This window comes from Mandrillus leucophaeus, unplaced genomic scaffold (genome assembly GCF_000951045.1).
Source record: "Mandrillus leucophaeus isolate KB7577 unplaced genomic scaffold, Mleu.le_1.0 Scaffold1211, whole genome shotgun sequence".
In the NCBI taxonomy this organism is placed as follows: Eukaryota; Metazoa; Chordata; class Mammalia; order Primates; family Cercopithecidae; genus Mandrillus; species Mandrillus leucophaeus.
The window spans coordinates 444,875-457,731 of NW_012100444.1; the positions used below are offsets into that span (position 1 = coordinate 444,875).

The 12,857-nt window shown below is 36.4% G+C and overlaps 1 long non-coding RNA gene across 1 annotated transcript in view; it reads left to right on the forward strand.

Moving 5' to 3' along the window:
• Window positions 1-561: 561 nt before the first annotated feature.
• The window catches only part of LOC105532985, a 47,960-nt gene continuing 35,664 nt past the window's right edge, over window positions 562-12,857 (forward strand). The window contains exons 1-2 of the long non-coding RNA XR_001005066.1: window positions 562-666; window positions 12,437-12,573. This is a non-coding gene — a long non-coding RNA (uncharacterized LOC105532985). The remainder of the gene's footprint in view (window positions 667-12,436; window positions 12,574-12,857) is intronic.

Genomic DNA, 12,857 nt, shown 5'->3' on the forward strand with positions numbered 1-12,857 from the left:
GATTGGAGGAACTAGGATCATGGGGCTGTTTCAGAATCCAAATGGGAAGAAATCTGGGCCTTATGCCAGAGTATTGGTCATGAGAGAGGATAAAGCCAGACAAACTGACAGAATAAAATTGTCTTTAAAAGGAAATTTTAATAAGAAACTGGTTTTCAAGGAGGCGGGTGTTAAATTAGGAGGGGGAGAAGTCTATTTAAATTTTATACATGGAGTGCACTAGTAAGAATATAAAACATTTTTTAAAAGTTAGTAATTCAAGGTCCAAGGTTCAAACTTGTCTGAAATGGGCTTTCAAATATTCATCAGAATTTATGACTCAATGCCAAATGTATTCAACTAATACATATGTTAAAATGCACACTACACGTCTTACTTTTGACTAATGAGATTTCAAATCCACCCTGATTCACTCCCGTTTACAGAAGGAAATTAAAAAATTGATTGGTTACTTCCTTCGCTGCATACGGACACCTTGATTGGCCAGCTGCCGTGGCTAGGCAACCAGGCGGAGAATCTTTGGAACAAGTAGCAGACTTCATCACAGCAGGAGCCGTGAGGCAAGAAGCTCTGGGATCAATTAAAATGCCAGGCTTTTCCAGGCTGGTTTCCAGCGCATCTGTGCATGATTCCACATAAATTTAGGGAATTAGAGATCAGACAAAGGTAAACATTTCTGTGCTTTGCTTAGCATTGATTTAGAATGCGAAGATGAAATATACCACAGTCATCCAGCCTGGAGGGGGTTTACACCTTCAGCTGATTTTTTTTCCCTCCTCAATTGCTTCATTATTTTAGGTATGTTGTAATCGAAGGCTGTTTAAATCATCTGTGTGTTCCTTTGGGGAGGGGAGGAGAAAAAGAAACAAAAGGAAAACCAGTTCCTACTTTCATAGACTAAACAGTAGAATGACTCATTCTTTAATTTTATAATGACACCTCTTAAAATAAGAAATTATTAATGATCTTCATTTTCCAGCTATTTGGTTTCCTGAACTTCGGTTAGATAAAAAGCTCACTCGTGTCCTCCTAGAAAATGAAAGACTGTTTCTCCCTTAAAGTCTGGAAAGTCTAACCTTTTGTGGAGCCTTCTCTCCCTTTTTTTGCTTGTTTATTTGTTGTTTGTTTTTTGTTTTCTGTTGTTGTTTTCTTACCTTATCTATCAGTTAAAGTCTAAGGTTTTGTTTGTGTTCTTAGTATGGAAGGTCTTTTAACGCCTGTATGTTGGGGAGAGGTTTAACTTCTGCACTTCCTTTGTACCTGGGGTGAGGTGAGGGTTAGAGGTTTATCTTTGAAGTACCAAGCAGCATGACAAGGACAGTACAGAGATGGGAAAAGTACAGACAAGTGGCTGGAAACAATGACAAGGCAAACAAATATCATGAACAGCAAATTACAGATTTTAAAATCCTACAGAAAAAGACAATTCCCTGACATCACAGAGGTAGTACAGACTTACCCTTTTATTAAACAACAAGAAGAAAAGCAGAAAGCCATCAGGCTTTAGCTGAATATTAGGAAGGAATCAGAAGTGGGGCTTTAAGCCATCTTCTAAATGAACATCACCAACTCAGTATCTCCTACCCTATTTCCACACCAGTGATAAGTGTTACAAAGATGTCCAAAGTTCTTATCAGCTTTATGGTTGTAAAATTCTGTGAATTAATTCAAAATTTTAGAAAAGTTGAGGAGAAAATTAACATTTATTGAGCTCTTGGGACTGGGTTCAATGCTCAATACATTTACTCTATTTTTTAATTCTGATGACAATCCTGTGAGGGAGACAGTATCTCAATTCTACAGGTGAGGAACCTGATGTTTTCATTCTATTAATCAAGCTCATGTTATTTCTACTTCCTCTACCCTCTGAATTATGTCATCCTCAAGAATTCTTATACAATGAGGACTACCCACCTAAAGTTTGACTTAGGTGAAATAAATCATTCATTCTATATGCATTATAAACATAAGTGCAGTATAATATAAATCTATAATGACCACTTCCAGGAGAACATAAAAGCTTAAGAAAATATCAGTTAACGATCTCTTGCCGTTTGGTCAGCAGATTGTGTGAGAAATGGCAACCTCCCAACAGAACACAATATACGAGAGGGTTGAGAGTCAGACTCTCAAGTCTGGTATTCCAACTCTAGATACCTTCAGAGTAAGGTGATACAGATCTTGCCAAAGTACATGGTGAAATATTTTAATGCGAGAGTGAGTGTAGGTTAAAACTCCAGCAGCTTGGAGTTTTAATATTCTGTCATCCACAAGTGCCTGTAATTAATACTGCTTACATTCAGTTGGCATATTTATGAGTTGAGTTTCCTCCGTATATCCATTCTTCAGTTTTTCCCTACCTATTAGCAGTGCTCAGAGACCAGGGAGTAACTGACTGCAATTCAGTTGAAGCAGAAAAAATTGCCTAAGAAGACATCAATAAAAGAATGATTTCCATAAAGGAACAATTACTTCTGCTACATTCTTTGAGCTGATATAAATCTAATTTTAAAAGTTCTTCATTAGTTTGGAAAAATTCTGCTTCTTCTCAAAGGGAGTTTTGCTTTGCTTTTGCTTCTTTAGAAAGAGGAGTTCCTCAATAATACAACTCTAGATGGTAAATTGCTATCTTAGTTCCCCACCAGGAAAGGATCATACCCCTGAAGCTTCAGAAATCTCTGCCGCCATGGCTTCAGTTGGAAGCTCTGCTCTGTCAAAACCTGATGCTCTCTGAATTGCCTTTGGGCAATTCTTTCTCTTCTTCTTCTTTTAATTTATTTTTTTTCAAGAATAGTGCAAATTTAAAGCTGAATAGCTTTATCATTCTGTCCTGCAGAAGCTAACAAATTTGAAAGTCTTCCTTTATTTCCATTTATTCCACTCTCTCTCTCTCCCTTTTAATTCAAATTATCTGTGATTCCACTCTGTCTGTCCCTTTTAATTCAAATTGGCTGTATCTTTGCTGCATAACCCCATCTCTATTTCTGGCTTCTGTTAAGATGGCTGATTAGGTTCATAGTTCATACCATCACTTATCAACTTACCAAACTGTTGGTCAGTTACCCCCTTGGTGTTCTCTTATGAACGTACCTTCTCATTTTTGCAACGCAGACAGGCTGAGAATTTTCAACATCTTTAAGTTCTGGTTCCTTTTTGCTTAACAATCTCATCTTCAATTCATTTCCCTCTCCTCTCATTTCACTATAAGGAGTCAGGAGGAACCAAGATGCTCCTTCAACACTTTGCTTAGAAATCTCTCTAGCTAAATATCCAATTCTATCACTCACAGGTACTGCTCTCCACAAAACACTAGAATACAAACATTTCAGTGGAGTTCTTTGAAACTTTATGACAAAGAACACCTTTTGTTCTTTATCCAATAATATGTTTCTCATTTTCATCTAAGACCTCTCTAGAATGGCCTTTGTCATCCATATTTCTACCAAACTTCTGTACGTGATTATTTGTGTATTCTTCAAGATGGGCACTTTCTCTATAGTTATTTTCCTTTCTTTCTGAGTGCTTAACAGATTTATCTTTAATATTCCCTTCACCCCAATATCTGCTTTTTCTAGCATGCACCTCAATCTCTTCCAGCATCTACCCATTACCCAGTTCCAAAACTGCTTCCACAATTTTATGTATTTGTTATAGTGGCACCCTATTTCTTGGTAATAATTTCTGTCTTAGTTTGGGTAGTGATAACAGAATATCATAGAATAGGTGACTTAAAAATATTAATTAATTTCTTACAGTTCTGGAGGCTTGGAAGTCTAAGATCAGGGTGCCAAAATGGTTAGGTTCTAATAAATCTCAGTGGCCCTCTTCCTAGTTTGCATGTGGCCTTCTTGCTGAGTCCTCACATGGCAGGAGGAGAGGAAGAGAAAGAGATAGAAAAAGAGAGAGACACAGACACAAAGACAGGAAGTTCCCCCCCATGTCTCTTCTTATGAGGGTACTAATTTGATTATGAGAGCTTTGCTGGGATGTCCTAATTACCTTCCAAAGGCTCTGCCTCCAATACTACGTCACAGTGGGAATCAGGATTTCAGCATATGAATTTTAAGGGAACATAAATGTTCAGTTCATGGAAATTATTACAGGTTTTGAATTCAATGAAATAAACAAACTGATTGTAATAGCATTAGACATTGAGTTTTCAATAATGATTCAGGGAAGGTGCATTGCACTTATTGATAATTTTGCACAAAATGTGTATTCACAATGTAAGAAGAGAATTCCGATTTTGGTAACATGAATAACATATCCAACATAGACTCCTCACCCCCTCAAAAACGCACAATAGTAGAAGTTAACAATAGCAACAACAAATGCACACAAATGAATAGGTGTACTCAGGAGAATTAGTAAAAATCCCAAATTTTAGAAAAAAAAAAAAAAGAGAGAGAGAACTCAAAAGAAAAAGGTAAGCAATTTTATTAACCCTGTAACATCCTAGGGAGGAGAAAACCCTGATATAGGTCCTATAATCTAGTACTTAGGGTATGTTTCTTAGGGATAGAAACACAGTGGTTTAAAGCTGAAACTTGGGGCCCTGAGTAAAGCTAGAAGAGCATTAGCAGCCTCCTTCATGTAAGTGAGACTAAAAACAATCAGTCCATAAAAAAGCAAGGAAACTTGACTCTGATTGGGTCTTGGAGTGTGAAAAAGTCTCCAATTAGCAACCGAAACTCTGAGCCTATTCCACATGCAGGTGTGGAGTCAAATTTTAGCTATCTTCTATTAATCTATATATTTGTCAGCTTGAACTACCACAGCAAAGCACTTTAGCCTGCTTAAGCAACAGAAATTTATTTTCCCATGGTTCTGAAGGCTGGAAGGCCAAGATCAAGGTTCTGATCAATTCGGTTTTTGATGAGGGCTTTCTTCCTGGCTTGCAGTTGGTTGCATTTCACTATGTCCTCACATGGTTTTTCCTTGGTGCATGCATGTGGGTAGGCAAAGAAAGAATGAGAGATGATCCACATAATTAGGAAATGCAAATTAAAGCTACAAAGTCATACCATTTCACATTCACTAGAATATCTATAATAAAAAAAACAGACAGTATTATTAATGGTGAGAATGTGAAGAAAATGAAACCCCCACATATTGGCAGAAATGTAAAACTGGTACAGCCAGTTTGGAAAAGTTTAGCGGTTTCTTAAAAAGTTAATCATAAACTTACTGAATTAGTTACCTACGGCCATCATAACACAATACCACAGACTAAGAGACTTAAATAATGGAAATTAATTTTCTCACAGTAATGGAGGTTGAAAATCCAAGATCGAGGTGTTGGTAGTTTTGGCTTCTCTTGATGCCTTTTTGACTGTAGACATTGGGCTTCTCATTGTGTTCTCACATGGAGTTTCTTCTGTGCACAAGCCTTCCTAATGTCTCTTCCTCTTTTTATAAAGATACCAGTCATACTGGGTTAGGGTCCCACTCTTATGACCTTGTGTCACCTTCGTTAACTCTTTTAAGATGCTATCTCCAAATATAGCCACATATAAATTTTGGCAGAACACAATTTAGTCCATTACAAATACAATCCAGAAATTCCACCCCTACTTGTTTACCAAAAGGAAACGAAATAGATGTTTACAAATATATTTTACACATATAAAGACATGTATGTGAATGTCACAACAACATTACTTAGTGGCTATAAACTTGAAATAATTTTAATGTCTGTGAACTGGTGAATACATAAACAAAATGTGATCTATCCAATGGAATAACAGCCATAAAAAACTACTGGTCTATGCTACAACATGGAAGAATCTCAAAGCCATGGTGAGTTAAAGCAGCCCCTCACAAAAACCTACGTATTGTATGATTACATTTACATGAAATATCCAGAAAAGACAAATCTATAGGGACAGAAAATAGATCAATATTTGCCTGAAGCTAGTTGTGGTACTAGGAATTAATCACAAAAGTGCACAAAGGAACTTTTGGGAGGGATATAAATGTTTTAATGTCAGATTGTGACATTAAATCTGACATTGGCTGCTCACCTCTATAAATGTCCTAAAAGTCATTGAATTGTATATTTAAAAATGAGTGAATTTTATGTTATAAATTATACCTTAAGCCGGGCGCGGTGGCTCATGCCTGTAATCCCAGCACTTTGGGAGGCCGAGGTGGGCAGATCACCTGAGGTAGGGAGTTTGAGACCAGCCTGACCAACGTGGAGAAACCCCATCTCTACTAAAAATACAAAATCAGCCGGGTGTGGTGGTGCACGCCTGTAATTCCAGCTACTTGGGAGGCTGAAGCAGAAGAATTGCTTGAACCCAGGAGGCAGAGGTTGCGGTGAGCCAAGATCGTGCCATTGCACTGCAGCCTGAGCAATAAGAGTGAAACTGTGTCTCAACAACAGCAACAACAACAACAACAAAATATATATATGTATATGTATATCTTTGGAAAGCTGTGAGGAAAAAGAAACATTTAAGGAATGAAATAGTATAGGTGTTCATAATCCTTGCACTTTCTCATTCTCCTTCTCCATATGCCACATTCCTTTCTGAAAATGACCTGCTTATTTTCCAAGTATTTCTGGTCATTTAAAAAAAAAAAAAGCCAACTTTGAAATGAGCTATTGATCGTGAGCCCTTGGTCTCAAGAGAAATTACACAGTCAGTGGTGACTTTCTCTTATGGAAGCATTCATTATATGGCATCTTTCTGTTTTGTTTTGATTCAAAACTAGACAGTGAATTTCCTTCAAAATGTTAAATAAACATATTTTTAAGCATTACTTTTCTCTGGTGGCAAATTAGAAGTCAAATGCAATATGCAGTTCTCATTAATGACCAAGGACACACTAGACATCATAATATAGGTAAGATGTAAATTTATTTTCTTAATAAATTGCATGTTGACAATTACATTCATTTATAAATTTTCCTCCCAGACGTTTTCCCTTAAAGGAAAAATCATAGACCATGAGATGGTCTTTCACATTCATATTTCAATTAGAAAATTTCAAGTGACTGTGGAAAGGTTAATGCCACTATGATGCTTTCTCAAAGCCCAAAAGTCTTCACAATCCCTTTGGACCTGGCCCCATTTCCCAAGCCAAAAGTCATTTCCATCTGTATTCTGAGAGTTTCACTGAGCTTTTAGATTTGTATTGTGCTACTTACAATTTCATACAATTTGGATACACTTTTGCATCTAGAGGCAGTTTATGTCTTAGGCCAAACCCTGAACTTAATTAACTTACCATAAACCTTCTTACCTTATAGCTATATCAGACCATAACACCAGTGCCCAGTTTGTGAAATCGATGTAAGGCATGCAATAGGAATCTCTGTGTGTGTCAGCTAATGAGGCATTCTTTTCAAATGTCAAAACCTTCTAGCAGATAGGCATTTTTAATCATTCCATTTTGATAGTACAGGGGACAAAGTTCAAATTATAATTGCCATAGGACAACAGTAAGAAGTAGATATTTTCCTAATTTCCTCGAATTACAAGTTTAAAAAATCAGATATTAAGTGATAAAAACAAAAACTGAAAAACTAGATTTGAAGTATGATATGATTAAAATTGACCAAACTCGGATTCAGGTGGATCTGAATTTAGTTTCAGTATTGCTTCTCATTAGCTATGTGAACTTGGGCAAGTAATTATTTTACTTCTTTAATCTTTTTTTAATTGATAGAAGGGCATACAAATATTTATTTCTAAGACTTATTCTGAGGAATGAGTGGGAGTTCTTAAACTGAGATATTTGAACTACTTTCAGGGTGACTGTGAAGCACTGAAACCGCAAGAAAACATGTGTAGGTTGTTTGAGTGTTCATAGCTTTCATCAGTTCTCAAAGGAATTTCTGTGTTCATGATCACTAAGAAGGGATACATAGGTGCTTGTAAATACAACTTTGATAACACTTGAGAATGTGTCAGTAATGTCAATAATCTATTTCCTTCTCCTTTCTGAAGCAAATGATCAGATTAAAATTACAAACAATATAAGATTTCATATTAAATACTGTTTTATACCACATGTATAGATGTTTTCAACAGACAATGAGAAATAACACTCAGTTTTGTTCTATACAGACCTTCAACGGATTGAGCAAAGCCCATCTACTTTGGGGAGAGCAATCTGCTTTACTCAGTATACTGATTCAAATGTTATTCTCATCCAGAAACACTCTCACAGATACACCCGAGAAATACTTAACTCAATATTGAGTACCCATGGTTCCAGTCAAATTAACACATAAAATTAACACTGACACAATAGATTATGAAATAACTGTCCCTAGAGGTAAAATACATGTTCTTAATATAACTTAGCAGTTATTCATGCAATAGTTTACTTCCAATATTTAGTCTTATAGAAATCACAATTGAAACACGTATTTCCTATGCTAAATGCTTCCATGTTGACTAAAGATTGCTAATATCTAGAACTTTTGCTTATAACCTGCTTTCTCCTGTTTTATTTTCCAATTATTATCTTTGTCGAGTTTTATTTTGTCTAATAGGTTATTTGTTCTTCCCTGTAAAGTTGCACTTTTTTTTTTTTCGTAGTTTCTCGGAGTTTTTGTAAACCATTCAGCAATTTTCTTCAAATTTTTAAACTATTAATAAAGAAAACCTCAGAAAAGTATACAATGCTTACATTTTTATGCATTGAGTCAAGTTCAAAGTTAGTGACATAGAATTTGTAAACTTATTTTCAATGAGATTAAGTAAATACTCAGAAACACACATAATTCTTACAGCAGTGACTGCGTGTCAGTTAACATTTCTAGGCTGAGCATTCCAATTCTGAAAACTCCAAATCTGAAATGCTTCAAAAGCCAAAACTTTTTGAGCATTGATATGACAATAAAGGAAATGCTCATCGTAGCATTTGGGATTTGGGATTTTCAACCAGTAAGTAAAATGTAAATATTCCAAGTCCAGTCTGAAATTTCCAAGATTTAACTGGTTTGGTGTATAACTTTAGCGGTTTCACCTAGTATAAACTTTAGATTAAAGACTTATTTTTCAGGGTCTTTTCACTTAAAGAGACACATTCTCACTTTTTAAATGAATTATTATTTTTCAGGTTCTTTTTATGATGATTCTCTTATCCTTTGAGTTTTTAGGTAAAACTTCGTTTTTTTAAATGAGGTCTTTCTTGACCATAAAATGTAAAAGCACCAAATTTCACCCGCAGTGAAATTAATACTTTTTACTTCCTCAGACTCATCAGTATCTGAAGTGCTCATTTGTTTACTTATTAAGACTTTCCCTCTCTCAAAGGAAAGCACTTAGTACTTTCTATATAGAGACTGAGTATCCCTTATCCAAAGTGTTTGAGACCATAAGTGTTTCAGATTTCAAATTTTTTTTCAATTTTGGAATGTTTATGTTACACTTACTGGTTGAGCATCCCGAATATTCCAGTAAACATTTTCTTTAACCATCATGTACTCAAAAGGTTTTGGATATTGGAGCATTTCAGACTTTGGATTTTTAGATTTGCAATACACAACCTGTAGTAATTACACAATAAACACTGAATAAATAAATGAGCTAATGAATGCTTAAGATTATGTTGCTGTGTTAGTCCATTCATGTTGCTGTAAAGGAATACCTGAGACTGGGTAATTTACAAAGAAAAAATGTTTATTTGGAGTCACAGTTCAGCAGGCTGCACTGGAAGCATGGCACCAGCATCTGCTCAGGTTCTGGAGAGGACCTCAGGGAACTCACAATTATAGCAGAAGGTGAAGGGGAGCCATGTATCACATCGCAAGAAAGGTCGCAAGAAAGGTAGCAAGAAAGACAGAGAGAGAAGTGAGGTCTCAGACTCTTAAACAGATCTGGCATGAACTCAGAGTGAGAACTCACTCACTACCATGAGGACAGCGCCAAAACATTCATGAGGGATCTGCCCTCATGACATGAGCCAAATACCTCCCACCAGGCCCCACCTCCAGCACTGGGGATCACATTTCAACATAAGCTTTGGAGGGAACAAACATCCAAACTATATTAGTTGGTTGGAAAGATCATATGAAAACTCTTTGGAGTACATTGTAAATATACATATGCCTAAAATGAGTTTTAAAAACTTTTCTCTGATGATAAGAAGAAATACAATGATGAAAACCCCCAGGCACCTATAAATTAAGGAGAACAAAGGTGGAACTGTGGTGAGAACTGTGTGAGAGAGAAGACTCTGGAGGAATCAGAAAAGGAGAATTCAAAAAGTAAATGCTTTGGGAACATTGTTATCCATGGATCTTTCTCATTTTTATACTGTTTGCAAACAAAGGCACTGGCTGCCATTGTTCCCCTTTGTATTTTCCAGGCTGCTTGTATAGCAAATGGCCTTGGTAGATGTAGATATAATACCCCCAACTCCCAGAGCAAAGGGTAGCTTTGATAACTGTCTGGTATACTAAAGATAATGTCTCTTCCTGGAGCAAAGGTCACAGGAAATGTGAATGCTTAGAATCAGACAATCTGTGTATGAAATCTGGTTCTGACACTTATTGGTAAGGTATTTTACCCATTTTGGGTATCAGATTTCTAATTTTGTGTGACAGTTTTAAGAAAATATGCCTCAAGAACTGTTTAAATAAATAAATAAAATGACATGATGACTTGTACCATGTGTCTTAGTCTGTTTTGTGTGTTGCTATAACAGGATACCACAAACTCAGTAATTTACGATATACAGAAATATTTCAGCTCACAGTTCTGAAGTCTGTGAAGTTCAATATCAAGGTGCTGGTATCTGACACATGATTTCTTGGTGTGCTATCCTATGTTGGAAGGTGGTAGGGCAAAATGAAGAGAGAGAGGGAGAGAGAGCCTACACCTGAAAGCCCTTTTACGAAGGCACTCAACCCTCAATAATTCTCCATGGTCTAGTTATCTCTTAAGTCTGTACAATGGAAATTAAATTTTAACATGACTTTGGGAGGGACCAATCATTCAAACCATAACAGCATGATAGGCATAACTTTTGTGCACAATTGCTTACTATTTCTATCCTTGTTTCACCTTCCTTTTTCTCTGCCTTTCATCCTACCTTCTTTGAACTGTCTTTAGAAAATCAAAATGCCCCCATTTCCTTAGAAGATCACAACCCACCTCAAACTGATAAAGAAACTGACATTTATAGAACACATCCAAATATAATTATCCTAAAACTTTTTGGACAAAACAAACTAACAAACATAAATACAAAGCAGAGATTACAGAGGCTTAGACAATTAGTCAAACTCCTCTATCACAAAGTATGTCTTTCACCCAGTTATCTTTCCATGACATACCAACCATCTATTGAGCACTCACCAAGTGGGTGTATTGAGAGAGAAGAGGAGATGTACTAGTATGAAATGAATTCAGCCCAGATAATAGGAAACCCAGCCAACAGTGGCTTGAACAAGTAAAAGGTTTATTTGACTCATGCAAAAAGAAGCCCAAGATAATTTGGTTTAAGTGTAACAATGCCATCAAAGACCTTTCTAATACGCCACCCTCAACATGCAGTTCTTCAGCTTCTAATATGCCATCCTCAACATGAAGGTTTTCAGCTTCAAGCTTCTCTCTTCTTGGTAACATCAGATGAACTATGTGAATTACATACATTCAACTCTGGTACCTCTTGAACTCTTCTTTCAAAGTTCTTTCAAAATTCCCTAACAGCATTTACTGACCAGAGATCTCACAGCCTACTGGTACTTAGCCTCAGAGACATTTCACCCAATGGGGAATGGAGCTGTATTCCATTTCCAGAATGCTGAATGTTGCCACCAGCCTTATACAGCTTTCTTTCCATCAGAAGATCCACGGTATTTTCTGTACCCCAATATGGGGCAAGGATCAGGCACCAAGCTCTTTCATGTTCTCTTGTCCTCTCAAGTAGAATTCTTTCTCTCTCTCTCTCTCTCTCTCTCTCTCTCTCATTTTTTACCCTAATATCTTTATTATGTTGAAATTAAACAGATTGTTGCAAGTGATCATATCTCAGGTTACATTCCTTTTCTTTCTCTGATAACATCAAGAAAGATTCACCATAATCAAGAATGGCAGTTCCAGTGGAAGGAATGACCCTCCTGATCCCTTGGCACAGGCACAACTAGGTGGAAGCCTGTCAGCTCCTAAGTTGAGGCCATGAGAAGGGTGTAGGTGGGAGGAAAAAACACAGTGAGAGTATTTCTAACAGGCTCAGAATTAGGCAACTGTGTACACATACAAATATATATACATATATACATATATATATATGTACACACACACACACATATTTTAGAAAACAAAAAATTCTGTGCCTGAGTAGTTACATGTAGCTACAGCAACTTCACAATGAATCCAGAATCTAGATCCCTCCATCTTTCTGTGTGACTAACCATAACTAATGTTTCTTGCTCATAGTTATAAGACAGCTGTTGATGTCCCACTCACAGTTATAAGACAGCTGTTGATGTCCCACTCACCAGTTAGGAGGATCGAGAAGAAGCTGCTTTCCAGGAAATCGCAGTCAACTTCCAAATAGATCTCTTTGGTCAAACATGTGTCACAGATCCAACTCTCTTTTTGTAAGGTAGTATGGGGAATAAAATATTTAAGTAGTAAAATTGGGCCTCTGCCAATAAGAAAGAAGGAGAGGATAGATATTGGGTAGATAACTAGCAGCATCCTCCATGTGATAAACTGGAATGAGAGACATGCTAGCTTTGATAAATTACATCTGCCTCCATTTGTTAGCTCTTGTCACATATTGAATTATTTTCTATTGAATCCAAGGAATGCACTTAAATTACATTCAAGTTTTCAGTTTGAAATGAAAGTACCACATTTGTTCCACTCTACTCTTATTATTTCCAC